At 43.6% G+C, this 26906-nt stretch overlaps 1 long non-coding RNA gene across 5 annotated transcripts; it reads right to left on the bottom strand.

Annotated features, from left to right (window-relative positions):
• Nucleotides 1–1221: 1221 nt before the first annotated feature.
• LOC135280664 (uncharacterized) lies at nt 1222–26207 on the bottom strand. 5 transcript variants are annotated; one of them, XR_010347539.1, is made up of 6 exons: nt 26024–26207; nt 10028–10131; nt 8901–9115; nt 7113–7318; nt 4706–4796; nt 1222–1338 (listed from the first exon to the last, which is right to left on the bottom strand). It is a non-coding gene; the product is annotated as an uncharacterized LOC135280664 (long non-coding RNA). The 5 variants fall into 5 exon arrangements; XR_010347540.1 differs by having other exon boundaries at nt 4706–4791; XR_010347537.1 differs by lacking the exons at nt 1222–1338; nt 4706–4796 and adding an exon at nt 6005–6463.
• Nucleotides 26208–26906: the final 699 nt, after the last annotated feature.

Raw genomic sequence — 26906 nt, 5'->3', positions numbered from 1 at the left:
AAGATATTCTTTTCCTTTATGTCTATTTTCAGCAAAATGCATGTTCAAGAAAGAGTATTTTTCTACCTTGAACCATGCCTGTTGGAACTGGCATTTGGTCATAAATTGTGATCTGGAGTAGCTGAAGGAAGAAAGTTACACACACAGGTTTTAACACAGCAGTTTTCAACTGTGTTTTCTAAAAACTGATAGCTAAAAGTCAAGGTTTGCATTCCTCACAACTGACTTGAATCAGGAATGTTTTGGGGGGTTTTATCACTTGTTTATAGCACAAAACTCTCACTAAGCTGAAATCCATAGCCTAAAACTGGAGCACAGCAGATCCCATCCCTGCTGGTAATATATGTTTCCAGTGTATTGTTTAATCAGAATAAAACAGATCTACTGACACTAAGGGTTAGTCTTGTACATGCTCCTAGATGTTGAATGAGTTTTTCAATGTTAAGGTTCCTGGATCTGACAAGTGTTTACATGTAGGCATGGCCACAGATCTACTCAGAGCCTCACCTACTGTTGCTCTCCAAGTGCTATCCCATGAGCAAATAGAAAGGCTTTGTTTTACAAAACACTGACCTATGGACCCTTCAGTCTTTTAAATTCAATTACTTTTTAATATTAAAGACCCAGAAATTACCAAAGGTGAACTGAGAATTACCATAACTAAGCCAAATTTGGGTTGAGAATGGCAAGCTAAAGGTGCAAAGCCAGGCCAGGTGTCACACACATCTTCAGAGCCACCAGCAGAGAGATCCCTGAGGGTCTTGCTGGAATTGTTAAAGCCTACCCTGCTTCCCATGCCAAGGACAGCTGCACTTGCCAAGGAGGTTATCAATTCCATCTGCACACTTCTCCCCCGTGCCAAACATTATCACACACAGACCTGTCAGCAGGGCTGCAGCTGTGAGAGCTCATTAATCCTCTTCTGTCAAAATAAACTGCACTGGCAGAGCCCTGTTAATTAAACTCCTTCACCTTCCTCCCTTGGCTGCTGCAGACATGTCCTAACTACCTCGTTCAGGAGCATCTCCAGTCCCCACATCCCTCCCCTGTCCTGGGCTGCTCCAAGGAGGCTGGAGATGACTAAATCTGCAGGAGGGGTGATAAAACTCACCAAGCAAAGCACAGTTCCTGTACTTCAGTGTGATATGATCAGAAATGCTAAAACCCAGCAGTGCCCACGAGCAGGCCCCGTTTGGACACGGGCCAGGTGTGATCAAAGGCTGCCCCTCACCCTGCTCCCAGCCATTGTTCTCCAGGACAGCAATTCCTAACAGGAGAGGTGCTCTGCGGAGACAGGCTTCAAAGCACGTCTGTCATCCAGGCAATCTTCAGAACAGCCTGAGAGGAGGGCAGGAAATTGTGTCAGAACAAGGAAATTATAAGAATAACTGCCTATTTTTGTAACTATGGATTTGTTGGTAGTGGATCATCCCACTGATCCATCAATTTCCCTGCTCTGCCTCTGTCAGGGACCAGTATTTGTCAGAGCTGAACAAAGTGGAAACCCCACAGAAAGCACAGGGGCAATTGCACAATGCTGGAAGTTCAGGGAATTTGTCCTCGGCAGCTTCAGGAGTGGTTATGTTTGTAAATGAAAGCACAATACCCAGGAGCAATTATTCTAGCTGTGTTTTTCCTACTTCGTCAGTCTGCGTGCTCCAGAATATAAACAGGAATACTGAATTACAGTAACTGGTGACTGTCTGTTTCCCAGCAAGGCCAGTGGGCTCTGTTTCTCATTCTCTTTGCTTGTTGTGGACCAGATCTGATGGTTTCCCAGCCTACCTAGGAAAACCTACCAGGGATGCAGAGCAAAGAGTTCTCCCTGTGAAAAGGTGAAGATCTGAGGTTATTACAGAGAGTGTTGGTGGAAGAGACACAGGGTGGAGCATGAAGTGCTGGGGTAAGGCCTCAACTGCTATGATTTAAAACAGCCCCTGAGGCTGCTCTAATTTTCTTTGGAGCCTTTCCTAGAACAAGGTTGAACATTTTACAGAGAGGACACGAAACACAAAAGCCTTTTGCACAGGCAAAACCAAATGAAACAATCCCTAGGCACAAGTGTCTAATCCCTTCTCTTTAAAAGCCCAGGTGTTTTGACTGGGAGTTTGAACCCTTGCTTAAATCAGGCCAGGTGGAAACCCCACCTCTGTGTACACAGCTATGTTCCCTTTCCTCTGGGTTTGACAGAATCCAGCTTGAGTGTAGATAATTAGAGGGGAAAAAAGCACAGAGCAGCCTCTGATATAACATAAAAATAAAAAATGGGTGAATTTGAGATGTAGAAGCAAGAGGTAGCACTTAGCTTTGAGAACACTCGTTAAAATTCATCTTCCACATGTCTGAGTTGTTTATGGAGGATCACCTCAGCCACTCAGCCCCGATAAACTACAAGAGCCAGTCTGGAGATTTATGGCACTGCAGGCTGAAAAACCCCACCTAATTCTTGTCTCAGCAGTTTGAGCTGACATAAAATAGATATGTATAACAAAAGTACTTTGAGCTTGCTTTTTCCCCTGCCTCCTCGATAAACCCAAAAGGTTACTGTTAAGGTTTTTAATACAAAGATAGGAACCAGGTCGGTGAAAGAGCACTAAAAGTTGAGTGATGTTTCCAGGTAACAGCCAGAGCTGACAGCAGGTGCTTTATACATCCAGCTTCAGCACAGCTGATAAGAGATAGGCAGGCACCAATAAGTTGGGGAAAAAAGTGTATTCTGCTTTGCACAGGGATATGAATGAAGGTTTCAGTACAGAATGACCAAAACCATTTATGTCTGTACATTTACCATCCTCAATATCTAGAACTAAGATACAACAAAAGAAAGCAGAGGAGAAAAACAACCTGTTGAGTGTGGGTGTTTTAAAGGGTTTTGTAATGTATAAATGCATTTGTAATCCATTTTTGTGCCTTTTTATGGCATTTCAATAAACCACATGGCAAGATGTTCCAAAATGATGTATACTTTAAGCATCTTGTTAATTTTCTTTATAAATCTCCAATTGATGCAAATAATTAAGTGTTGAGAAAGACTAAGCAGCCAAGTTGGGAGAGACTTTCTTCTTCAAAAATCAGGATTTTTACCACTATTGCAGTGCAGCCTTAGCACCAGAATGTCTTATTTTTTCTAAATCCTGGGGACAACTGATGCAATCCCATTGTTCATCTAATTCAGTGGAAACGAGGGCTGAAAATCCCCCAAGATTCTGGGGAAAGTATTCCTGCATGTTAACTTTTAAAACTTTCTTTTGCCGCAGACAGCAACATTTCCATGTTGCAAGCTGTGATCTAGCAGCCAGTGAAGGAAGTTGTGACATGATTCCTCTTGCACCAGGGGGAAAACACCAGAGCATTTTATTTTCCTTTTAACCCCAAATGCAGTTTTCCAAGCCCTTTTCTTGGTGATGGGAGAGGATGAGGAGGAGGGAAGGGGGAGAATTGTCCAGCAGTAGCACAAAAGGCTGAGGGCTGACAGGAGGCAAGCAGATCACAGCACTGCTCCTGGCTGGAATCACACTGCAATCAAGGCTGCATTCCTGGCAGCCAGCTGCTGCTACAGCCTGCCTCCACCTATGTTTTATAAAGGACTAAAGAGAGCAATTCTCAGGGATCAAGGAAAGGGAAACCAGCCTAGACCATTTGCAAATCAAATCTCTACAGGGAACAAGGAAAGTTCATGAGAGCTTAAACATCTTTTTCACACAGCAAGACAAAAACTACACTGGTGTATGTCTGCCTGAATTTAGTGCTAGAAAGAGTCAAATGATGCCAATGAAACATCCACATAAATGCCAATCAGCACGTACTATACTCAATATCCTTGAACTTCGAACAGTATAATTCACCAGGCACCAGCTGGTGAGTGCTTTTATTTGTTTTCCTATGAATATTCCTTTCTATGAGATGAGACACTCTGTTCTGCTGAAGGCCAAATGTGAAATTATAATTGCAATGATGCCTGAGTGGAGCAAACTGGGAATCCTTCCAGACTCTTATTTTGAAAACATGTAAGTAAATTGGAGAGTTAGAGAAGGAACTATGGAAAGAAAGGGAGTATGTACTGGGTAAAGGAAACAAATATTTGTTTGCTTGTGAAGTACCAGTTCTTCTCCCCACCACCAGTAAACACCTTAAAATTTAGTAAAGGAAAGAAGGTTTGCAGTCAAAAGCAGCCCTAGAACAGATGATCAACCCAGGGGGATGTCCACGATTTTACTTGCTGTCCCAGATGCCACAAAACACTCTTGGTACCTTGGGACCAATCTACATCTATTTCATAGGAGATCAGAACGTATAGAAAACAAACTTCTGCAGAAAAACATCAGATAAAAACATCAAGAATATTTTCTCTTTTCCTAGATTCCTTCAACAGAAGATATTTTATACATGAAGATGGTAACTTTGTAAAAATAAGAGGTAGTCCCTGAAAGCAGACCCCTGTGCCACATTAGAATAGACTCTAAAGGTCCATGCCAATAATGGTACCAAACTCTCCAAACTGCAATATTCTCTGGTCAGTCTGTGAATTATTTCCCATGCCCAGACTGCCTCCCATCACACAACTGTGGGCAATACTCCAGAATGTTCCATAACTGGATGGGGAAGACACATTCCAAGAGTGATATAATCCTGGTGGAAAAGCAAAGGTACTCTGACCAAAAAAAAAAAACTGAAATGAGCTGGGATTCAGCATGCAAACACTTACCTGTTCCACCTGGGAGAGGAGAGAGGACACAGCTCTGAGGATCCAGGGTGTGGGGTGACAGGGACACGCAGGAACAGAGAGCTCCACTGCTCTGGGACAGCACAAGGGGAGTTACTGCAAAACATCTCAGTGCCTTTTCATACGGGTGCAGTTGAACTTCATTAATTAGGAGATGCCTTCAAGGTTACCCTCCCACTGCCTCTAATCCTGTACTCAAGCACCCAACAGGGATCTTCCTGCCCCCTTCACCGCCTTTTGCTAAAGAATTGCATCCTCCAGAGACAAAAATCTGTTCTAGATCCTTTTCTTCTCCCAGAGTTCTCACAAAACTCTTCCCATGTACCCTGGCCTTTGAGTTCTACTCTTCACTCAGCTCTGGAAACCCTGAGGTTCAGTGAGACTCTCCCACTTTGCCTGGTTTTGCATCACTTGGAAAAACCTAAACTGCTTGCATAAATTCAAGTGGTTAATTTGGCTGACACAAGCTGACAATCAGGTTTGCCTGAACCCTTCTCCTCCGTAGCTGTGAAAGAGAAGTGGAGCTTCAACAGCCTTTTAAACACTGGTTAAATAGGTCTGGTCAGCAGAAGGGGACTCTGCCTCCTCCCCAGCCCCTTCAGAGGGTCCTGCACCTTGCTGCTCACTCAACTTAGCCCACCTAGCATCAAATCCCTCTGCCAAAGCCCCCAAAAGCATAACCAGCACTGAGACGTGACATGGATCATCTGGGAACAGGAATGTTTTCCATCATCCTAGCTCTATGGGGATGACCCCACAGGTCACACCACAGGGCTCATTATGGTTTCTTTAGGTCGCACCTCCTCAATAGAATTATTGGTCTTGTCCTGGTTCCCAAAGACAGAGCAGATTAACTGGTTCAGATGTGGATTCTTACAAAGCAAATCACTTCCCGCCTGAAGAGAATTTCCCTTCCAAAAATTGTTGATTAATATTTGGGTTGAATTTGTCTGCCTAAAACCAGTGCAAGATGAAAACATCTTTCCCCTTTTTGGTTCTCGGTGCACAGGAAAAAAATTCACATGAGTGTGGGCTATTGCTTCATTTGCTTTTATGAATATTTCACATGGCTGTATTTAACATACCTTTAAACCTTTGTGAGAAGGAATGGGAATGCTGAGAAAGTGTGATACAGCACAAATCTTCTTAAATCTTAGAGACAGGCTCCAATTTGTGGCCTATCCAAAGAGCAACTGTTGCACCATCACCTTTTGTGCTTTTAGAAGAAATAGTGAATACTTACATGGGTATAAAATTTATTTCCACACTTTTACAGAGAAATTAAATTTAGGACTATTTTATTTAAAGAGTCAAAATGTCGCAATTCCAGAAGGAAATAAACTTTTTTAGCAGTCTGAATCTCAAGAAAAAATAAAAAATTCAAGAGTAAGGAATGAAGTCTAATCTAAAAGTGAAGGTTAGTACACTGATTTTCAAAATTACAACACTAAGAATGAAGGAAAGTGCTGCTTCTCTACAAGTCTATCACTCCTAACAGCTGATATATCAATGATGTACACTGACAATCTTGTTTCTAAGACTGGTAGCTAAATAGAAAATATCTTTAGGAATTTGCCAAATTTCATTACATAAACCCAAAATTATCTTTACGAGGACTCAACATAATCAAAACTGGGAAAGTTATTTTTATACCACTACAAGAATTACAAACATCCTGTACGGACTCCAATATTCATTTCCTCCAGTAGCTGTAGCAAGTCAGAGACTTCAAGGATAAACCTTTAAGAGCAGGGAAAACAGTTTCAGGAATAGTGCATGCCCAGAGTTTAGCTGTGCTTACAGTAAAACAGATCAACTTTTGAGTCATTCTTTTCCTTCATGCTATTCTTTATTCAGAGCCTGATGTTCTCATATGATTTAGTAAAGTTATAAAAAAGCATGAAATATTTCTCTCGGGTGCTGACAACACTAGACAGACTTGATGGAAGTCTCTCCTTCTCCTCTGCCTGAAATGAATATTTCCTCTCTCTTCCTTTGCCTCTCTCTGACAGGGAGAAACCACATCATAGCCCTGTTACAGAATATTATTTCCTTCTGGTTATAGAAGGCCATGGGTTCTGCTGCACATAAAAGTGGATGTGTCAAATACATGTTTTCACCATTAACTGTATTTCCATTTTTAAATGGTCACATTTAATTTGAACTCTAGAGAAAATAAATAGCTGTTATGCTAAAACAGCTCAGATTCTCCATTTGTTTGTCTTGCATAGAAATTGCTCTGTACCTGAATTAAATAAGGTTAAAAAGGTTTTTTAGCTTATACTAATAGGCATCACCACATTTCTTCCACTTTGTATACCACTAAACTTCATGCCATAGCACTCAGAGCAGCACCACTCTTACATGAAGGAGCTGAATAGAAACACACCTGGAGCATCTTCCATCAGGACGTTCCAAGGCTGGTTTTTGGCTACCTCTGTGTTTGGCCAAAGAAGGCCATTTCTGCACTGTTCAGGCAACAAATGGGTTTGTGTGCCCTTGTCTTAGCAGCACAGAAACACTCCTCCCTTCTGGCTGAACTGCAGGTTTTACCCTCAGATGAGCTGAAAGGTCCAAACACAAGGGAGAGCAGGTCTGAGGACAGAAGACACAAAAAGTACAGTGGATGAGCAAAGTGCAGTTGTGCAGCTCTGGTGCCAAATGGACATTAAGTGTCAGCAATAGAAATGTCAAACACAGGAGGAAAAGCAAGAAATAGTCTTCTGGCTTGCTTGAGACACTAAAGAGTATCAGTTGACACTCGGAAGATAGATGGCTCAGGGGAAGAATTGTAGTCTGAGAGAAATCCACACTGAATCTGAAATCAGATGGATAGCAAATGGGTGTACAGAAATATCAAAAGCTAGAGCTCAAAGTGCATTTGAGGCATTATTACTGTTCAGATTCCATAAATGATTCTAGATCCTGAAACTTGGCTTTCAAGACAGTCTCAGTTTACAGTTGCCTGGTGAGAAGGTGGATAATGTTTAGAAACTTTTGAGAGGAACTGAACTAGGCAATGTGGTACCTGGTATTTTCCCTCAGATAACATCAGGATCACAGCTGGGAATCTTATCTTTCTACAAATTCCATGTACAGTGATATTTGGGGTGGGGGAGAGGCCAGAAATGAAATCACAAGGTGACTAAATGAGGCAAGGAGTTAAGCCCCTGAGATGCAGTGGATGTGAAGCACAAGCCCACAGCTCTGAACACCAACTCACCCCCATGCAGAATTACTGCTCATAAACAGATCCCAAGGCCACGTGCCAGCCAGGAAATACACTCCTGGTTATGCAAACAGCCAGCAAAAGTTCAGAGAACGTGTGCAAGCAGGAATGACTCCAAAGATCAGGATCCTGGCACGTTCAGGGAAAAAGCCCAACCTCAGACTGAGCTGATGGAACTGGGCCCTGGAGAAAGGGAGGTGAAGGGACAGCTCACCCAACCCTGATCCAAAGCTGGCATTGTACCAAGGGACTGAAAGTCTGACCCCCAACTGAGGGTGAGAAATAAGAGATTTATCATGGAGGTTACGAGTATACACAGAAGAGGAAGAAAAACAATGAGAAGTATGAAAATGTCTCAGGTGCTATCCAGAGTAGTTGTGCCACCTCCTGTAGAGGTGTTTGTACCTTCCCAAGAACTGCAAGGTCAGGGAATCATCAGGCTTGCCTATGAATGGGGTTGTAAGGATTCTGTTTAATTCCTTTCTCTAAAAGAATATACCAACCTTCCAGGTTACCTTCATGGTCAGAGTAGCCAGTAAAATAACTACAGATTCTGTGCTAGAATATTAATTTGCAAAATATAGAGGAAAATCATTAGGAGTCTGCAGAGGCTGTGCCAGTGTTCCAGCCTTGTGTTCAGCCTTGAACACAGATAAGCATTAATTTTGATCAATGGCACCTTAAAGAAATTCCTGGTTTTTTAGATAAGGAGAGAAACCATAGAGATTTATGAACCAGAACATAAAGATCCATTTTGGGTGGCACTATTTTTCTTTTATAATTAATGGTTGCTGATCAAAAGGAAAGTTTAAAATTGCAATACTCCCTTTATTGCATCCAGCTGTCGTAAGCTGCAAGATAATTTATCTCCATCTCGGTTGTAGAACCATGGAATTGTTAAGGGTGGAAAAGACCTCTTAAGATCACTGAGTCCAAGCACTAACCCACCATGGTGTTGAAGGTTTTACTGCAGTCTGGGTAGACAACATCCCTTTCCCTCAGCCCCTGGGCAGGTCTCAGGAGATCAGGCTGGTCAGGCAGGACCTGCCCTTCACACCCTGTGCTGGCTGGGCCTGATGCCCTGGTTCTCCTGCAATCCCCCTCAAGATGGTATCTCCATAAAATTCCTTGGCATCATTCTGACAGGTGTGTGTACCTCATTTCTGGCAAAGAAAAGAGAACAAAAGTATTAAACAGGCCCCTGGGACATGCAAGAGGTACAGCTCAAAGTGACAGCCTGTGCTCTGTGTACAGCACCTTGAGATACCCCTTCCTACAGGACAGGCATAAACCAGAGGGATGAATCAGCCTTACACCCTTTGATGAGTCATTTAAATAAATTGCACTCCATTATTTCCTATTTAAACTAGTAAATTACTCCATCTATAGGAAACGGTGTTAATTGGGGGAAGTATTCAAGTTGTCTCTAATCCATTTACAAGGAAGGCAGAAAAAATTGCTGCAGAGTTCACACACCTGGTGGTGCTTTGCCCTGCTTTCCTGTATGACCACATTCCTTCAGGCAAGTGCTGTCCCATGCTGCTCCCTCACAGCTCACTTGGTGATTGCTTAGCAAACAGCTTCTCCTTTAACTACTGCCCCATACTAATTATGGCAGCAAATAATGAACAAGCATTTCCCTTCTGCTGAGCTGGGCATGCTGCAGACACAGCCAATATATTTTTTTTCTGGTTGCAAAGAAATTCCTGTCCTTCTAGACAAGCAGGAAAACCATGAAGATTTATGTACCAGGAGGGAAAAAAATCCATTTTGCGCTGCACTATTTTTCTCTTATAATAGATTATTAGTTGCCTTTCAGCCCTGCCCTTGCTTATTAGCTATGGCTCAGGCCATGAGGCAGCAAGTGGGTTTGGAACCAGAGCTGTGATAAAACTTTGCTTTCCAGTCACTTCCTGAGGTTTTTTCAGTGTCATTTTAGGCAAGAAGCATTCAAACACTTGAGGAGTTTATCCCAAGGGAATTAGGCTCTTTATAAAGAGTTTCTTAGTTGTCTCTAGAGAAATCCTTAGCCACAAAAAGGAAGTTTCCTCTACCTCCATGCTTTTGTAACTTACCTGTAATAGAAGGGTCCTTTTCTTGTTGCTTTTTATTCAGGTTTCAAGGATTGGTTAGGGAATAGTTTCATGCTGTGTTTATAGAGCCCAACAGGACCCTGAAGCTGTAATGACAATGTGACAGCACTGAAGTAAAGCACATATGCTCCAAAGCCAGACTGATATCTGCTATGTCTTTAATTCATCCTCAAAGAGAGGCTAAAAAAAAGTCTATTAATTTCCTTTAAACACCATGCAACTCAACCGAAACTTACCGGAAATGTCTAGAAAAGTTTGTGTCACTCCCACCCAGCCCAGCTCCTCCAGGAGCAAAGCACAAAAGGCATCGAGTCCTGCTGGGTGAATCCCCACCAGCCTTTCCCCACAGCAGGACTCAGCTCAGTCGAGCATCACACCTGGCACAGCTCTCAAGGACTCGTTCCTGACGCTGCTTTAGGACAAAATCCTGTTTGGATTTTGCTGCCTCACTGTGGCCATGGGCAGCAAAGATCTCAAGGCGAGATGCTGCAACTCAGACAACTCCACAGCTACACAGACTCCAGACTTTGTATTTTCTTACACAAGCGGTTCATGTCGCTTATTTTCAGGCAAAATTAGATATTATCAAGGAAATACTTTTTTTTTTTTCTGATGAGAAATCTGAGAAATTTGGGCCTGAGCATGAACATCCTGGTGAGAATTAATCAAAATATGATATTGGTGGAAGCTCTTGGCATCCCCAAGAAACAGTTTTCTGCAGCCATCAGGTGAAAGTGGATCCTGAGGGACCTAAAATGACCACAAAAAAAGGGGGGGGGAAAGTCTTCTCTTTACTGTACAGTTCCTAAATAAGAGCCCTTGTGGTTTTCCTGTAGCAGTTTCTATTCTGTATCCCCTAAATAGTTCAGTATTATCAGTCAAATACCAGCAAACCCTCTGCCACCCTCAAGTATAATCATCTCTTCATTAAACCACATGGAAATTTTGAGCAAGCCCAAAAACCAAATCAGTTGAGTACAAAAACATTGCAGAGGCAACATAAAACAAAACACAAAAAACTCTCATGTTCCTTCTCAGTGAATATGAACACTGATGGATGAAAAAAAAAAAAATCAGCAAAAATCTTTCAAATCCCATTTTAACTCTGGCATAGAGGCTTGTCCCCATGAAACTGAAAGCAAAGGTCACCCACAGATAACTGCTGACTACAGAGGAGCAGCACAAAGCAAAGGCAGCTTCTCCAGCCCACCCAAATCCCAGTCCTGGGGGCCTGCAGGAGGTGAACTGAAATGCAGAAAATTGCAGGCAGTGAGAGCAGCCAATGTGAGACCTTCCAAGGGCAGCTGCTTCCATTTGACCCCTGAACTTTTGTTTCTGTTTTAACAGCAAATCAAAGCTGTGTGTTTTATAAGCAGCCAGAGCATCCTCCACCTTTGTCAAGCTCCCCCAAAAGTTGTGCAACAACAGTGTGGATAAGATGCTGTTTCAAATCCCCCAAACACAGGGCCTTTATAAGGTGCACCCCCATCCTCCCCATGATTTAGAACAGCCTGAAATGCCCTTTAAATTACACACTGAAATCCTTTAAATGGCTGTGATTCTCCATCATTTAACCCTGCCAGTTAAATATCATTTTAAGATGATGCCCATTGCAAGGTCTGATCACTCAAGTATTTCTCCATATAATTTTTTATTCATTGACTGGCCTACAAGAGGTGACAACATCCCTATGTCACTGTCCCAGGATACATAAACACATCCTCTTGCAGATATTCAAATTATCCATAAGATGGAACTGAAAAAATTCTGTTTTAAAGCAATCTGGTCCCATTAGTCCTCCCAGCTTTCTGGCAGTTTATCATTTTCCCTGAAAACTAATCAGGCTGCTCCTGTCAAAACAATGGCTCGCATGCATCCTGCAAGCAAATTTTAGGAAAAAAGGAGAAAATAAGATCTTAATTTGCAGAGATCTTCGTAGACTTAAAGCAGCAATTCTATGCATCCTCTCCCACCTGGCCAATGTTAAAACATGAAAACTGATGGGTCTGAAATACTATAGAATGCAAAGTGTTTGATCATTAATTCTTTTAGGTTAAATATTGGCTCAAATTCAAAATGGAGGCAGTATATCAATTACTGCTGAGTTTTTACACTGCATTTTTCAGAGAAAAACTTTCTATTTTGTAGAAAACAACATCTGCAACTTCACTATGAATTTGTTCAGCTCCTTTCATTCTACAGGAATGTCAGAATATCTGCAATTATGTATCTAGTGAAAGTCTCTATACAAGGAGACATCTCCATCCAGGAATGTGAGGGCAATGCTTTTTGCATCCTGTCATTTCCAAAAAATGCATGCAGCCCATCAAGATGTCTACAAATGCTTTTTAATGAAAAATATTTAGTACTAATTTGTATCATTTTGATAAACATGACAGTGAACACAAGTACCAATATCCCCAGCACAAAATCAGGTTTTGAAACTCAGAAAAGCTGATTTATATAAGTGTAAGATAGAGAAAAGAACCCCCAAATGTAGCCACTTATTGAATGAGAGGGAAATAAATCCGTTTCCACTACAAGTTTATAATTCTGCTTTGGCATTAGCTATGCTAGTAATGGGCTGAAGATGGAGAATTTCTTTACAATATTTCCCCAATTAAGAGAAAGAAATCTCTGGGAGATCTGTCCAGCAGGATTACTGGACCGACTTGGTAAAACTAAATTACTTCATTGATCCTCATAGACATCCTCCTTCCTTTTAAAGTCCATGTGAGAGGGAGGCACAAAGGCTGAAAAATTGAAGCCTAGAGGTAGCTGAAAAACAGACTAGAAGGCTTGATTACATTTTCCATCAAGTTACCCTGGTTTATTGCATTGCAGCCCTGGAGAATTTGATTAGCAATTTCTCCTCTTCATTCATCCTCATGTCATCTGGATTTCAAACCTCTGATCTGTATCTGCAAACATGCTAATACAGATCCCAGCTATGTCTTGTCACTACCCACTCCTGACATACCAGAATTTAAGTGTCAGAAACTCCCCTTTATTTGTGGTTAACTGGTGCAAGTTCCCCATGGGCAGAAATAAGGGAGGCCCAGGGCAAACCTGGACTGAAGTCAAAGCAAGGTGCATGAAGCAAGTTTATAGATCTATATATTTAATACGGTGATTGCACAGAATGACATTTTAGCTCTAAAAATAGAAGATTTAAAAGTGAATTGATGACTTGGCTTTGACACATGTCCTGTATTTAGGTTTGTGCAGTGCACATGGGCACCATCAGGACTCTGACACACACCAAAATGTGCTTCCCAGCAGCAAGGAGGATAAAGAGATCAGTGCCCTTGCAGCACACACCATCCCAGAGCAGATGCTGTGATGGAGGCAGTGAAAAATGCAAATTTAAAGTGCAAATTTAAAGCATAAAAACAGCTCTACCGGGTTATCTGGAGTGCTAATTGCAAAAGGCAAGGAATATCACCAAATAATATTGTTATCACAGCTCATCTTTGCTTGGGCACATCCCTTTTGCAAGACAGCAAAAGGAAAACTTCCCTACAGGGATGGGTTTGGTTTTGGGTTCTTTTGGTTGGTTGGGGTTTTTTTTTAGGCCATTTCAGAGATTTGTACAAAAGTAAACCTTCCACTGCTCTGAAAGCTTTCCAGCAGTGTCTTTACAACCCTGCCTCAGCAGTAGCACTGGTGTCGCTCTGCACCGAAGACAAACCCTGTCCCTCAAAACCACATGGATATAGAAGTTCAGCCTGCTAGGTTACAAAAAAATTCCCATCTGCAGTTCCCCTTGGATCTGGGGCTGCTGCCATGGAGCACACAGAATTCCAGCAGCACAAAGAGAGCTGTGGGAAGCCCAGGGGGCTCCGGCTGAACAAAACTCCAGGAGGGACCACGAGCAGAGCGGTTCTGCAGGTGCTTGGCTGCAGGGAGCATTTGCTTTGCAGAGCCCAAGGAATCACCCAGGAAGGGTGGATGGGGGTGACAGCACCTGCGAAGAGCTGCAGCATCTGCTCAGGAGAGGAGCTGGAGGGCTCCGTACACACCCAGTTCTGCTGGCTGAGCTCTGTGCCAGCAGATGGCACCGGGAGCCCATAAATCCATAACCTGCAGCATCGCAGCTGCTGCCTCCAGCCCTGCAGCCATCCTGCACACACCGATAAGTGGAAATACACCGATAAGTGGAATCATTCTGCGCTAACTCCTGCTCAGGGTTTTTTTCTGCTGCAGAGCCATTTATTTACTTCCTGCCCTTGCTGTGGGAAGGCTGATAATAGCTGTGTACAGAGAGGGAAAAAAAAGGAAGTGGGAATTCAGTGGGCTGCCTGTTGATACGTAGAGAAAGAGGCAAAAATTCTCCTCAGCTAAGCCAGCACTCTGCTCACTTGTCTGTGCAGGTAACATGATGCGAGTTTGGTCTCAGCATACCTGCACATACAGACAGGTGGGGAGACTGGTAAATATTGTGGTTGAATTTTAATTCAATTGTTTTTCTTTATTTGCACTGTATCTAGGCACTTCTTCATGAAAATTCCTCTCCTGTTTACCATATCATGGAGCACCTGAAACTCAGCTCACATTTCCACAACCTTCTCAGAAAAATGACACCAGTTACTGACAAAAGGTGGGAGGGAATCACATGGCTAAGTACAACAAATATTTTGTTTCTAACTTTGTCCCACAGCAAGAGGCCAGCATAGTTTGTCCAGCAAAATCTCTAAAAACTGTTCCCAGCAATTGCTTCAGAGGCTGGGGTATGGGAAAATGCTGCCTTGGTGACAGCAAAGGGAAACACTGGGGAACAGAAGAGAGCAGCTGTGATTGCAGGGCTAAGCCTTGGCCACGAGAAACTGTACTTGCAATATCCCTGAATTTCTGGATTTTATCCATTCCAGGTACTGCTCTGTAGTCCTCACCTCCAAATCATATAAAGTTGCCTCCAAATCTAAGGCCTTTTCCTCACGTTACTATTTCCTTCTATAGATTGCTCAGAGAGCTTCCAGTTTTAAGAACAGCAATATTTACATTTGCTGCTGCATACCTCCTTCCAGAGCCATGTCTTGGGGCTTTTAGGAGTGTGCCTGAGCAAACATGACTCTTTATATAGACTTCAAGAAGAGGTAACTCGAGTAAACACTGTGCAACTTAAAACCTTGAAAGCTAATATTTGGCAAGCTCTTGTGTTCACAACTTTGGAAAGGCTCACCTCTGGAAATAAAGCAAGAATATCTTCTCCTTAGAGAGAAAAAAAAAAGTCAGAGTGGCAAATCCACGCCCAGGACTAACAGTGGAATTCCTGACTTCATACATTATCCTATGCTGGGAACAGCCATACCCAGATGCTGGTTTGATAGAGCCAGGTTTTACAGATGCAGACCCCCAGGACAAGACTTTCAAGAGGAGCCTTTGTACCTGCCTGATCTGTATGGGCAAGTTGCCCCGAGGCTTGTGAGAAAGCTGAATATCAGCACAGCAAAAGTGAGAGGAGTGGAAACAGCCAGGGACTAATGAACAAAACAAAGCAAACAACCGAAAGGAAACAAACAACCAAAAATCCTAACAATCCTCACACCAAAAGAGCCCAAAACTGAGCACTTGACTCGGTGGGGAAGTAGCTGTGAATGTATTGTGGGCTGTCAAGAGTGCCCCAGCCCTAACAACCTTGCTCCCAATAAGTTAATTCAGGTCTCTCACAGTTTTAGCAGGTACTCTAGGAAAGGCTTCGTCTCTAAAGGCACTCCTGAGCTCTTTTGCAAACTCACATGATGTCATTTCTCTTCATGTTAGCCCACCTCTTCAGCAAAGCTCTCAGTTCCATATATTGGTAATAAGGAGGGAGGGTCCCACATAAGCAACGCTCAAACATTTCTTTCTTCTTCCAGACAAAGTAATTCCAAGATCAGCATCATTTCCCACATTTCAACATGAAAACTAAGGCACAGAGCAGGGGATGGGCTGTGCCAAGCAGGCTGGCCACCAGTTTGATTAGCAGATCTTTCCAGATTACGTTTACTGCGCATTGGCTTGGCCCCGCAGACACTTGGAGAAGAAGCAAAGCCCAGTTACCATTCTTCTGCCACTGCTTCCAAACTCCTCAGCAGAAAAGGAACACAAAAATCATTTTCCCAGGAGGATCCTGATAGCAGGATAGAAATAACACAGTAAACACAATTATCCTGAGCTATCTGGCTCAGTGTAGAAACCAAAGGGGGCAATTTGCAAAACAGCTGCGCTCAGCTCCGTAGAGGTCTGGGGGATTAATTTCTCACACATGCAGGACTGGATATTTATCTGATTTTTTTTTTTTTTCCCTGCTCTTCAAAAGACTTTGAACATAGTTCCAGCTTTCCCAGTGTCTGTTTAGGAGCTGCTCTCAAGTTGCAGGTGGTCCTTGCTACAGTGAATGGCACTTCCACTGGGACGCTGTCTGTGAGCTACCATAGCCAAGAGCACTGCTGAGGTCTGTACCAGGGCAACGCAAATTATTGCAATGCCACATCTCTGACAGGCTCTCCAGGGACCTTCACAGATGTTTTGGAAGCTATTTTGCAGCAGCAGCTTCATTAGAAGAACTCAGCAGGAACTCTGCTCTCCCTTCTCCTTGCAACCTCCCCCTGCCACATTATAACAATGGCAAGCCTTAATTTTCTTTGTTGACTCTGTGACAGCAAGAGATGCAGAGATGATCGTGTGGAAGCACTGCTAAGAGCCCCATGTGTAGGTAGCTGTTTGCAGCACTCCCTGTCACTCCCCAGCCACCAGCTTTGGGAGGTGAGGAGTGATCTCCCACATCACAAACAACCCCACATCATTTTTATTTGGGCACTGGAGATCATGGTAGCACAACCCTGCTCAGAGCAGAGCCTTTAATCCTTTCCAACATGCAATAAGGAAGCATGACAGCAATGAAAGAAAAAATATCTCTGCATGCAGGTATTTGGTTAAGCACAAAAAGGTCCTGGCATCTCTCCAGCCCAAATTGCTCTTTCCTTTGATGCAGGATTCCATCTACCTCATGTAATGGCCCATTGGTTTGGCTGTCAGCAAGAACTGGACCTGAGGCACATACCTCTGGAGGTAGCTGACTAATCCAATTAAGTGGAAGAAACAGAAAGGTGAGCTCCCTCTTGTATTCTGGACATGAGCATGAAAGAGGCGTAAACAAGGGATTTTTATTTACCAAAATAAGTTAACTCAAGAGTTTAATTTGGGAAGCTTGCCACAGACAATCATGGAAATGATTTTACTATTATAATTAATAGCTTTCCTTCAGCTTATCTCCACATGTTTTCATGGTAGCTGGTATCACTGCTTTGATTTTATAGGAAATCAAAGACAGATGAACTATCCTCTTCAAATTTCTTCTTCCTTCCAGGCCAGTAGCAGAGCTTGGAACAAAACATGGATCTCAAGAAATACCTGAAAGTTTAGATCCTGCCAGGCTAACCTTCTAATCCACTTTCAAGTTTGTGTTCAGACAAGCTCCTCAGAAGCTGTTAACTAAGCCCAAAGAATTTATCCATACTTGTTCTGATGCAATTCCTTTTTGCAGACCAGTCTGGGATCCCTTTTTCCCCCCATCTTTCTTTCTGCAATTACTGCAAAGCCACCCACATGGTGCCTGTTCCATGGTGAACTGGATCTTCTTAACTGGCCCCACTTCCTCCCTAAGCAAGAGCAGCCAAGCTCCAGGTGTGCTCTCAAGCTCAGGTTTGTAAAATCACAGCATGGTTTGGGTTGGAATGGACCTTAAATCTCATTCCATCCCCCTGCCATGGGCAGGGACCACTTCTCTGGGTAATATCTGCTAAAAGCAGTGATTTGCTTTGAAAAAATTTGGAGGACAATAGCAGTATCTGCTTTTTTGGATGTATTTTTTTATCTTTTCATTGAATACAAGTTGTCGTTGATACACTTGAATTTCTGTCTGCTCATTCCTTCTGGCTATTCTAGGTCCAGTTTCTCTCCTCCTCCAGGCACTGGGAAGGATTGCAGGAGCTGGCTGAACACCAGAGCAAGATGCATTGCTGAGCAGGTACCCCTAACACCAGCTGCAGTGGTGGCTGACTTCTCCACTGCATCCTAATGGAAAACACTGGGAGCACCAGGACACACCAGAGCAGGCCTTGACCTGCCACATTTTTCTGAGTTAAAATAAAAACAGTGTCCCAAAATTTCACACATTTCAAGAAACAGCTACTCCACCTCAAACATAATCATAGCCACCTCTGTCACAGTCTACACCAAACTTCCATGTCAGAGTCCACTCCCACAGCAGCTTTGGGGCCTGACAATTCACACTCTCTCTACAGGATAACTCCTGGGTGTTTGTAGGCTTGTTAAAAGACTTATCAAACTTGAGTGAAGCTTCACCATAGGAAAAAGAAAAGTTCATATCAGTAAAAGCTTCATATCAGATCAATAAACAGTAACACAAGGCCTGATCAGGAAGTCCCTTTCAATAGCGACTTTTGATAAGTAACAAAAATTCACATAAATCAATCAGCATCTTTATGCCCACACACTTCTGATTCTGCCAGGGGAACCCACAGCCATCACTGCAAATATTGGGCTTGAACAATCTGCTCCAAAGGACGGGGAGATAAGCAGCAACCACAAAAATCTGCTAACACACACAGGTAATCTGAGAATTAAACTGCTAGCTGCATCTGCAAATCAAATTTTAAATTTTCCCCATGACCTACATTTTGACAGAAACCCCAGAAATTTAGGGAGGATTCTGCCAGAGTGTTTCTGAAAAAATTCTGTAACTACTTATTCAATCATCCTTGGCCATAGTCGTGACATTTCTGTTCAGAGTTTATGCACATGTAGAAGAGCTGCACACAAGGGAAAATTTAAATTTCACATTTTGGACTCTGGAATGAAAGATTCTTAGGAGGAATATCACAAGATTTTCACACCACCAGCCTTTCTCTCAATATTTATAACAGAAAAACTGGGCATGGGTTTGGGAATAGCTGATGAATTTTCTGTGGACTTGTCCTGCACTCCTTCTGCACTTATTCCTCCAAACAGCTACACTATTTGCCTCAAAACAAATAAAAATATAAGTCTCAGTTTCACCAAAATGTTTTCTGTGGAATTTCTGGGGTCTAGGCAATCATCCCTCAATTGAAACTCTTCCAGCACGTTGGGAATGTTTGACACTTCTGCATGGGGGCACCTGACTTTGTAGAAATGTTCAAATTTCCCTGAAAAACTATACTGGAAGCCCCCAGCCATGTCTCTGAGCTCACCTTTCACTCCAAATCCATTCTCCCCAGCAATCCCAGCTCCCTGAGAATGATTCGGCTTCTGGGTTGGGATTACCCTGTTTGACCAAAACTTTGTTCAGCCTCTTTTGGGGATATTGCCCATTAAAGAATTTGTTTAGAGAGACGGGAAAGAATCTCCCATTCCTTTGCTTTTAAATGGATCCCACACAACATAACCCCAAGCTCTTTTCTGTGGCTGAAACCAGCCAGCACAGGTAGCCAAGATGTGCTGGCAGGCAGCAGATCACCACTCAGTAAATACACATTACTCACCACACAGCAGCCAAGCAACCCAGCTCTTCATTTCACCTTTCATGCACTAATTAATGGCAACAGTGTGGAAATGTAATCCATGATCCCTCTATAAACTGTCAGGTGTTTACAGAGGGGAAAAAGGAAAGTTTTAACAGAGCTGGGCAAAGGCAGCTCCCGCTCCACACCCAATTTTCTGCTCTGCCTCACAAAAATCTGCTTTAATTTCATTTTTATCACCACCACGTGCTCACACCACAAACACCTTGGTGGGAAGTCAAGGACAGAGACAGGGCAATAGGAAAGGGCTCTAAAACATTCAGATTTCATAGATCCCTCCTTTGGATGAGCCATCTCAGTGCCTTTGTTTCCTCTCCCTGCACAGCCTGAAGGGGGAAAAGTCATTGAAAATTCAAGAGAGGAGGAAAAAGTACTTCTGGCCTTGCCTTTCCCACAAACAGCTGTGCCAATGCATCCCTGCCTGCTCCAATTCTCAGCAGACAGGGATTTGCAGCAGACAAATCTCCTCCACCCTGGCACTTCATTGGCAGCCTCATCAGGACTATCAGCCCAAAGCCATCCCAATTAAACCACTGTCACCCCTGGAGAGATTTCTTCCTTTGAAGGGAGAAAGCAGGCTCCAATTCCACTGGCAGCAAAGCTGCCATCTTTGCCACAAATAAACAGCCAGCCTTTTTCTCTGCAGGTGCCAGCTTTGCCCCTGTGCACTCAAAATTCAGCTTTTTTTCCCCCCTTGTTCTGTCATCACAACTCACTGCCAGTGGCACTTTATCTCATCTCATTTTATGGGTCACATGTGCAGCATTGTCTTGTTCAAATTATGAAGGCACAAACACCACCTGCCACTGGTTTGTGGGTTGTTAATATGCCTTATCTGTGTTCAGGTAATCCATTTTCTAAGCACCAAAATTCCACGATTTCTATTTGTTTTACCCAAAACTCCATATTTTGAAATCTTGTGGTTATGAGAACCCTGGGTTTGATTTAAAATAATAGTATAATCAGCACATTACAGAAATTACTTTTAGTCATGTGAGTGACCCTGTGCTAAAACCAAAAATAATTTAAGGCAAGAGTCAAAAGGAAGAAATGGGGAGAAAAAAACCCAGTACCACCAGAAAAATACATAATGCAGACCAGACTATAAGGGCAAAAATAAAATTCAGATACAAGGTACTTCAGCCTAAGGTTAATTCCAAGTGAAGTTTCCCAATTACATTTGCCTTACATTCACATCAGCACAACTCCTCTCAGGGTTGGAATGGTATCACTGAAGGGCACAGGATCAGGCCCTGAAGGAAAAATAAATAGTATTTAACTGTTCAGAATTCCTTTTTTTTCCTCTTCCTGGATTTCCTATGGCATTTCCTGGGATCAGTGCAACATACCCTGATTTCCAGAAATGTGTATTGGAGACCCAATACATGCATTTTCTTCAAGGATTTGGTAATATCTTGCCTAGAGAATTTGGGGTCCATCCCCTTTCCAGCAGGAGTGTTCCCTACCCATGGATCCTCCCACACTCCCTGTGTGCACTCCACTAAATGTGCCTGCAGCATTTTCAGACACCTTTACAGGAACCAGTCCTCCAGCTGAGCACATTTCCAAAAAGAAACAAAGACACATTTACCCAAGCAAAAGAAATATTTGAAAATTCAGATGATTAAATACAGCCTGCTGTTCATTTTACCTCTGTGGTCTCTGCTAAGTACCATAAATCCTGGTTTCCCTTTGAGACAAATTGTCACATTATAGCCCTGCTATACAGGCATACACACATTCCTTGCTATAAAGAGAAGGAGAGAAATCCATGCCAGATTAGGACATATGGAATCTCTGTTTATGGATAAATCATTTTTAAAACCCCTCTCTCTCTCTCTCCATGAGTCATGTGTGAATTGCTTAAAGTGTCCTGTCAACAATAGTTTATTTACATGCAGAACTAATTAGCATTATTATGGCAGATTGTAGAAGCAGGATTATAGCTGGAAGAATCATCAAATGAGTGATGCCATTTTAGGAAGGTTCTGGAATGGAGGTTTGCAGGTCTGCAGCCCAGAACTTCATAAATTGGCCACCTTCCAAAGCTGTCAAGATGAAACCCATTTTTAACATTTCTTCCATTACTGATAATATTACTTCACAATTAAAAGCCTAGTCCTAATTTGTATTATCTTGATTTTTTTTTGTAATATGCATTTCAGAGTAGAGCCTGATCAGCTTCTTTTGCTTGTAGCCCACTTTCTCAGTTCCGTATCTTAGCACCACAAAACTGAGTTTAGATTTCCAGTACTACAGATCCATTAATAATTTTTTTAAGCTTTAAATGCCCTAAAACATTTATATTCTCTATTTGAAGATTATTTAAAGTCAGCAACTAAATTTTAAACTAAATTAAATTTATATAGCCTCTTTAGGTTACTGAGAATAGTACATACAGCTACTCTGGGACTTGCATGGACCTTTCATCATTAATAAGTGGAACAAGATAATTACATGCTCCAGTAGCTCTTAGGGGTCTAGAAGTTATCACCACATAACCTGCTTTATAATGCAGGAAGAAATCATCTGTGCTAGAGCTGGGGTATAATTCAAAGAAATTTCCATAAATATATAAACACTGTGAAATGAATTCATGTGATGTGCAGGCATTTCACTTCAGAGCCGCTAATGTGTTTGCCCATTAATTTGTCAGGAATGTTCACTTTGATTTGCTCCATTTACCTTAGGAGGATGTTCAACAGCAAAACAGCCAAAATTGCAAAATTAGTCTGCAGAAGGGCATCTCAGGTGAGTGCTGCTGAATTTGCTCTGAAAGGTCCATGCACAGATGTCTGCCCAGGCAGAGGAGCCACATGCAGAAAGAACAAGGGCCAGAAGCTGCCCTGAGCTCTGAAGGGGATCTCTGACTCCACACACACACTTGACTGAGGGAGATGCCTCCTCCTTTGCTCCACAGAGAGAGGATCCCCCCTTCCACCCTTCTTTTTGGCAGGATGACTCCCCAGGCAGACACCCTGCTCCCAGCTTGCTGCCTCCCTTCTGGGGCTAGACCTCCACACCAGCCAGGACAAAGCACTCAGAAAGCTCTGGGAAAACTGTCACATTATTTGGAATTTCAGTTAATAATTTCTTTCTGGCTGGTTCCAGATTTCCCTGGGATTATTTCCAGCAATATTCAGACTGTGATGGACAAGTTTTCCCTGCAGAGCTTTGCAGAGCTCCCTTCACAAGCAGCAGCTCTGTGAGAGGGCACAGCCTCCCTGCCCTGGGATGGAGCTCCCTGGGGTCAGCAGGCAGCTGCCTCCTGGACCAGGAAGGAGCCCTTTGCTTGGAGATGCTTCACTTCTCCCCACAAGCAATAAAACAGTGATTCCTCAAGCCTTCTGCACCCCTTTGGATGGACAGAAGCCCCTACAAGACACGTGAGCTCTCCAGCTGCTGCAGACGCTGGCACAGCTGTGGCACTCACGATGTAACAGGCTCACTTTGCTCTCTGTCACCCTTGACTTTCACACAGCCCCTGGCTCAGGGGGGATGCAGGGGGACCTGCCAGGTCCCCACAGAGCCAGCCTGTGCAGGCAGGTCCACACAGCTGGCTTGGGAGCATCACCCAACCCTGGCACAGCACCAGGGGCTGGAAAAGCAGAAAGCAAGGCCAAGCTTAGGAACAAGCAAGTGGAAACCTGCACAGCCTTGGGCATCTAGAAATGGTCTGAAGAGGTATTAGATAAGCACAGGTTTTGCCATCTGAACAACTTCTCTGTTTCTGTTTGGTGCAGCTGTTCACATTTTGGGGTGTTTTGCTGGATGGTTTGAGGGGGTTTTTTGCAAGCGTGTTCCTAATATTTCCTCTTGCCCTAATTTTTCCAGTTTCTGACCATTTTTAACAGTTAACAACAGCTGAGCAATTACAAGATTTGAACCTGAAGAAGTTGCATTGCTCAGAAGCCAAAAGAAGTTTTAGACTTGCTAAGAACTGAACTTGATAGCAGTGAGGGACAGAGCCCGTTCCAGTATCACAAGCATTTCAGTGGGCATTACAGGACTACACTGCCTTGTCCTCAGTGAAAGAGGACTGATGCAAAAGCCCTGGGCTGGAGGCAAGAGATAAGAATACTGAGGAGAGCATTGCCACCCTTACTCACCTTCTTTGGGATCTAGAATGGGATGCTGCCATTGGGAATGGGTGTGAAGAAAATGGAAACAAATACTGGGGACCTCAAGAAAGTATTTCCAAAGCCCACCAGGTAGGATTTCCACAGAAGTTGACAGAAACAAATGCCCTTAAAAGTTACTTTCTTCACAGCACCACCCCACAGATCCATTTGGAATGGCAACACCACCAGATTCTCCCTCCCAAAAGGAGGGCAGCCAGATCTGCCCTGCAGGTATCAGGCAGATGTGCTGGGCTGGGCTCCCAGCAGGGACCACTGCTGTTTGCTTTGCACACTCCCAAGCTGATATTTGAAACCTCAGCTTCCACTTATTCACATCTTCAGAGAGATACCTTTGTTCCCTTGCTCTTGGCATTTTGATCTCCAAACACTTGAATAAGTAGTGTTTTGATTGTGTGAGGATGAGGGCAGCAGGGATCCTCTCCTGTCACTACAGCACATGCACTTAGTACACAAGAGGCTCTCAGCGAGTCAGGTTTCACTCCTGACATTGGGTTTTCTGTGTGAACCATTTATTTTGCTGAGTTGGCATTTATACACCCTCCCCCTTTCACCATTTGAAATCTGAGACAAATACAAGCTTGAAGCCCTGACTCCCCCCCCCCCCCCCCCCCCACCCCACCCTGAAAGCTAAGCTGGTGTGGCCACCCAAATTCCAGATCAAGCTGCTGAAACCCCATTTCACTCTTCATAAAGCGTGTAAGGTCTGCCTGGTGCTGGTTCCCACATTCCTGATCCAGGCAAGCTGGATTAAAGTTCCTCCCTCACAGCCTGCACCTCTCCTCCATGCATCTAAACTTACAGGGATGAATCCACACAAAGGAAAGCCTGGACAAGTGCAAACTAATTTTTCCACAAATTTAAGTGCAGGACTACCTCCCCTCCCTGGCTTTCTCCCCATCAACCAGCTGTGCCCATAAAGCAGAGTCTGACCAACCAAGGCAGGAGTTGAAGGCAGCTATTACATCTGCTCCCTGGAGCTTTAACACTTGGAGCAATTTGTAGTGGAATTATTCTCCCGGCTCCGCTTGCAAACCACCTCCACACAGGGTTCAGTGCTGGGGTTGAGAAACCTGCTCTCTACCAATCCTTCCTCTCCAGAGGAGGGGCTCAGATGGGCACACATCCCCACACTGCCATTCCAGCTGGCAAGGGAGCCCAAGTCCAGCCTCTTCTCCTTCTTGAAGCACGTTATTGTTAGGGTAAGCTAATCTGCCAGATATGCCAACTGTCTGGCAAGCAATTCCAGCAGCATTGTTTGTTTAGGATAGGACTGGGCTCTATGAATCCAAATTAGACATGGGTTTTTTGTAACTACCTCAGCCAGGAATGTCTGAAGGTGTGTTGGGCTTGAGGAGGCAGGGAAACAGCAAAACAGGCCACAAGCCTAGAGCTTTATAAGGGTTTGTGTGTGTTTCTTTTTTTAGTTATTACCTCGCCTCCACTTCAGATTCTCTGGGAAACCAGAAACCAGAGTGTACCTGTATACCAAATTCTCTTATCACCACAGAACAGAGGCACAGATTTGTTTTTCAGCAATGGACTGCAGAAACCAGATTGTTTATTGTTTTGGTTCTCTTGTTCATGGTTTATTTTTTTTCCTCCCTCTCCTCTGGAGGGCCCTCAAACACTTTACTGGTGAGCACTGGGAAAGTGAAAACAGGAGTCCATCAGTACTTCAGCTCTCCCTTCACTGCCACCTCTGCCCCAGAGGAAATGCAGACCCTCCAGTCTCAGTAATGACCAGAGGATGAACTGGCTGGTTCCTCAGCAGAGCCTGGAGCTGTTCTAGAGCCCTGCAGCTGCACCCATCCCACTTCCACAGCTCTCAGGTGTTTATGTTCAGATACCTACACAAAGCATCATGGAAGCTCACAAAAAACCCAGGGAGCTGAAGAGCTGTTGCTATTTCTCTCTAGTCCCAACATTGCCAAGGAAGAGCAATAAATGGGGACTTAGTTGAAATGAGCTGGAGCACTTCTTGCTCCATGCCCGTGCAAAGCCGCCAACCTGGAAAACCTCTTGCACCCAAAAAACTTAGACCAGACTTCAACTCAAGGACTAGAAAGTGGCTCCATCATAGTTATAGAAGATGAACATTATATTCAAGCCCAAAATTACTCACCCTTAAAGAAAAACAGCCATTATCAGCTCCTTCCTGAGAGCAGCTGCCCTTGGGATGGAGCAGGAGAGCTGCTGGTCCCAGGCCAGGAGCCCTGCAAGCATTCCTGCAGGGAGCACAGCCTACACACTGCCAGGCAAACCAAACCCACCTTTTGCCACAGCCCCTCTGGGCCCATCCCTCTGCCCAGCTCTGCCTCTCAGATGCTCAATTGCAGATTTCTTGGTGCTCTTTGGCCCTTCCCAGACTAGTGCCAGAGGGGTGGGGATCACCAGCATATCTATCCTGCCCACAGGTAGGCAGATCCAACCATTCTCCAGCAGGACCATGTGTCCCTGCCTGCAAATCAGCAAAGTGCTTTAATCAATTAGTGATTAATGGGGTGTCATTTCCCCAAACTCAATCTCAGCCTTTTTGCATTCACATCATTCCCAGGCATGTGCTATGGCAGTAAAAACACACATTTGCTTCCTTAACAAGCCACAGCATCACTTTCTTTCAGCTTAAGGAAATCTCTCTGCAAGAAAGCTGTGTGGAATTGTTAAAGAACTTTGTTCACCAAAAGTAGCATCATAAATGCAAAGCACCAACCTGTCCCTGAGCAGCCCAGTGCCTTGAAGAAGTGAAGCAGAAACTCACATAAACCTTGAGCAAGCACACACCAGGGAAAACTGCCCTGAAATTACCCTCTCAGATCTGCCTGTTGAGACAGGGTGAAGGTTCTGTGCAAAATGAACTTGCATTTATTTGGAAATAAATGACAAATGGTTCCATTTGTCTTTTATTCTCCTGTTAACGCTTGAACCTGGGGATTATTATCCCTGCAGTGCCTAAGGCTTGCAGATGAGGTGACCTCTTCATCTGGACAGGATTTCCTTCATTTGGGGAATACCTTTCATCAGCCCATCCAGCCTTTTCACCTGTACCTTTGACCAAATACTTCTCAAGTAATTTTGAAGAGTTTGCCAATTTAGTTCCATGGCTGGGGTTTAGCTACACGGCCCGGGAACAGGGAGAACTCCTGTGAATGGTGC

Source organism: Passer domesticus, chromosome 14 (genome assembly GCF_036417665.1).
Source record: "Passer domesticus isolate bPasDom1 chromosome 14, bPasDom1.hap1, whole genome shotgun sequence".
Classification (NCBI taxonomy): Eukaryota; Metazoa; Chordata; class Aves; order Passeriformes; family Passeridae; genus Passer; species Passer domesticus.
Note: the sequence above shows the minus strand (reverse complement) of the source record. Positions and strands in the feature narration are given on the sequence as shown.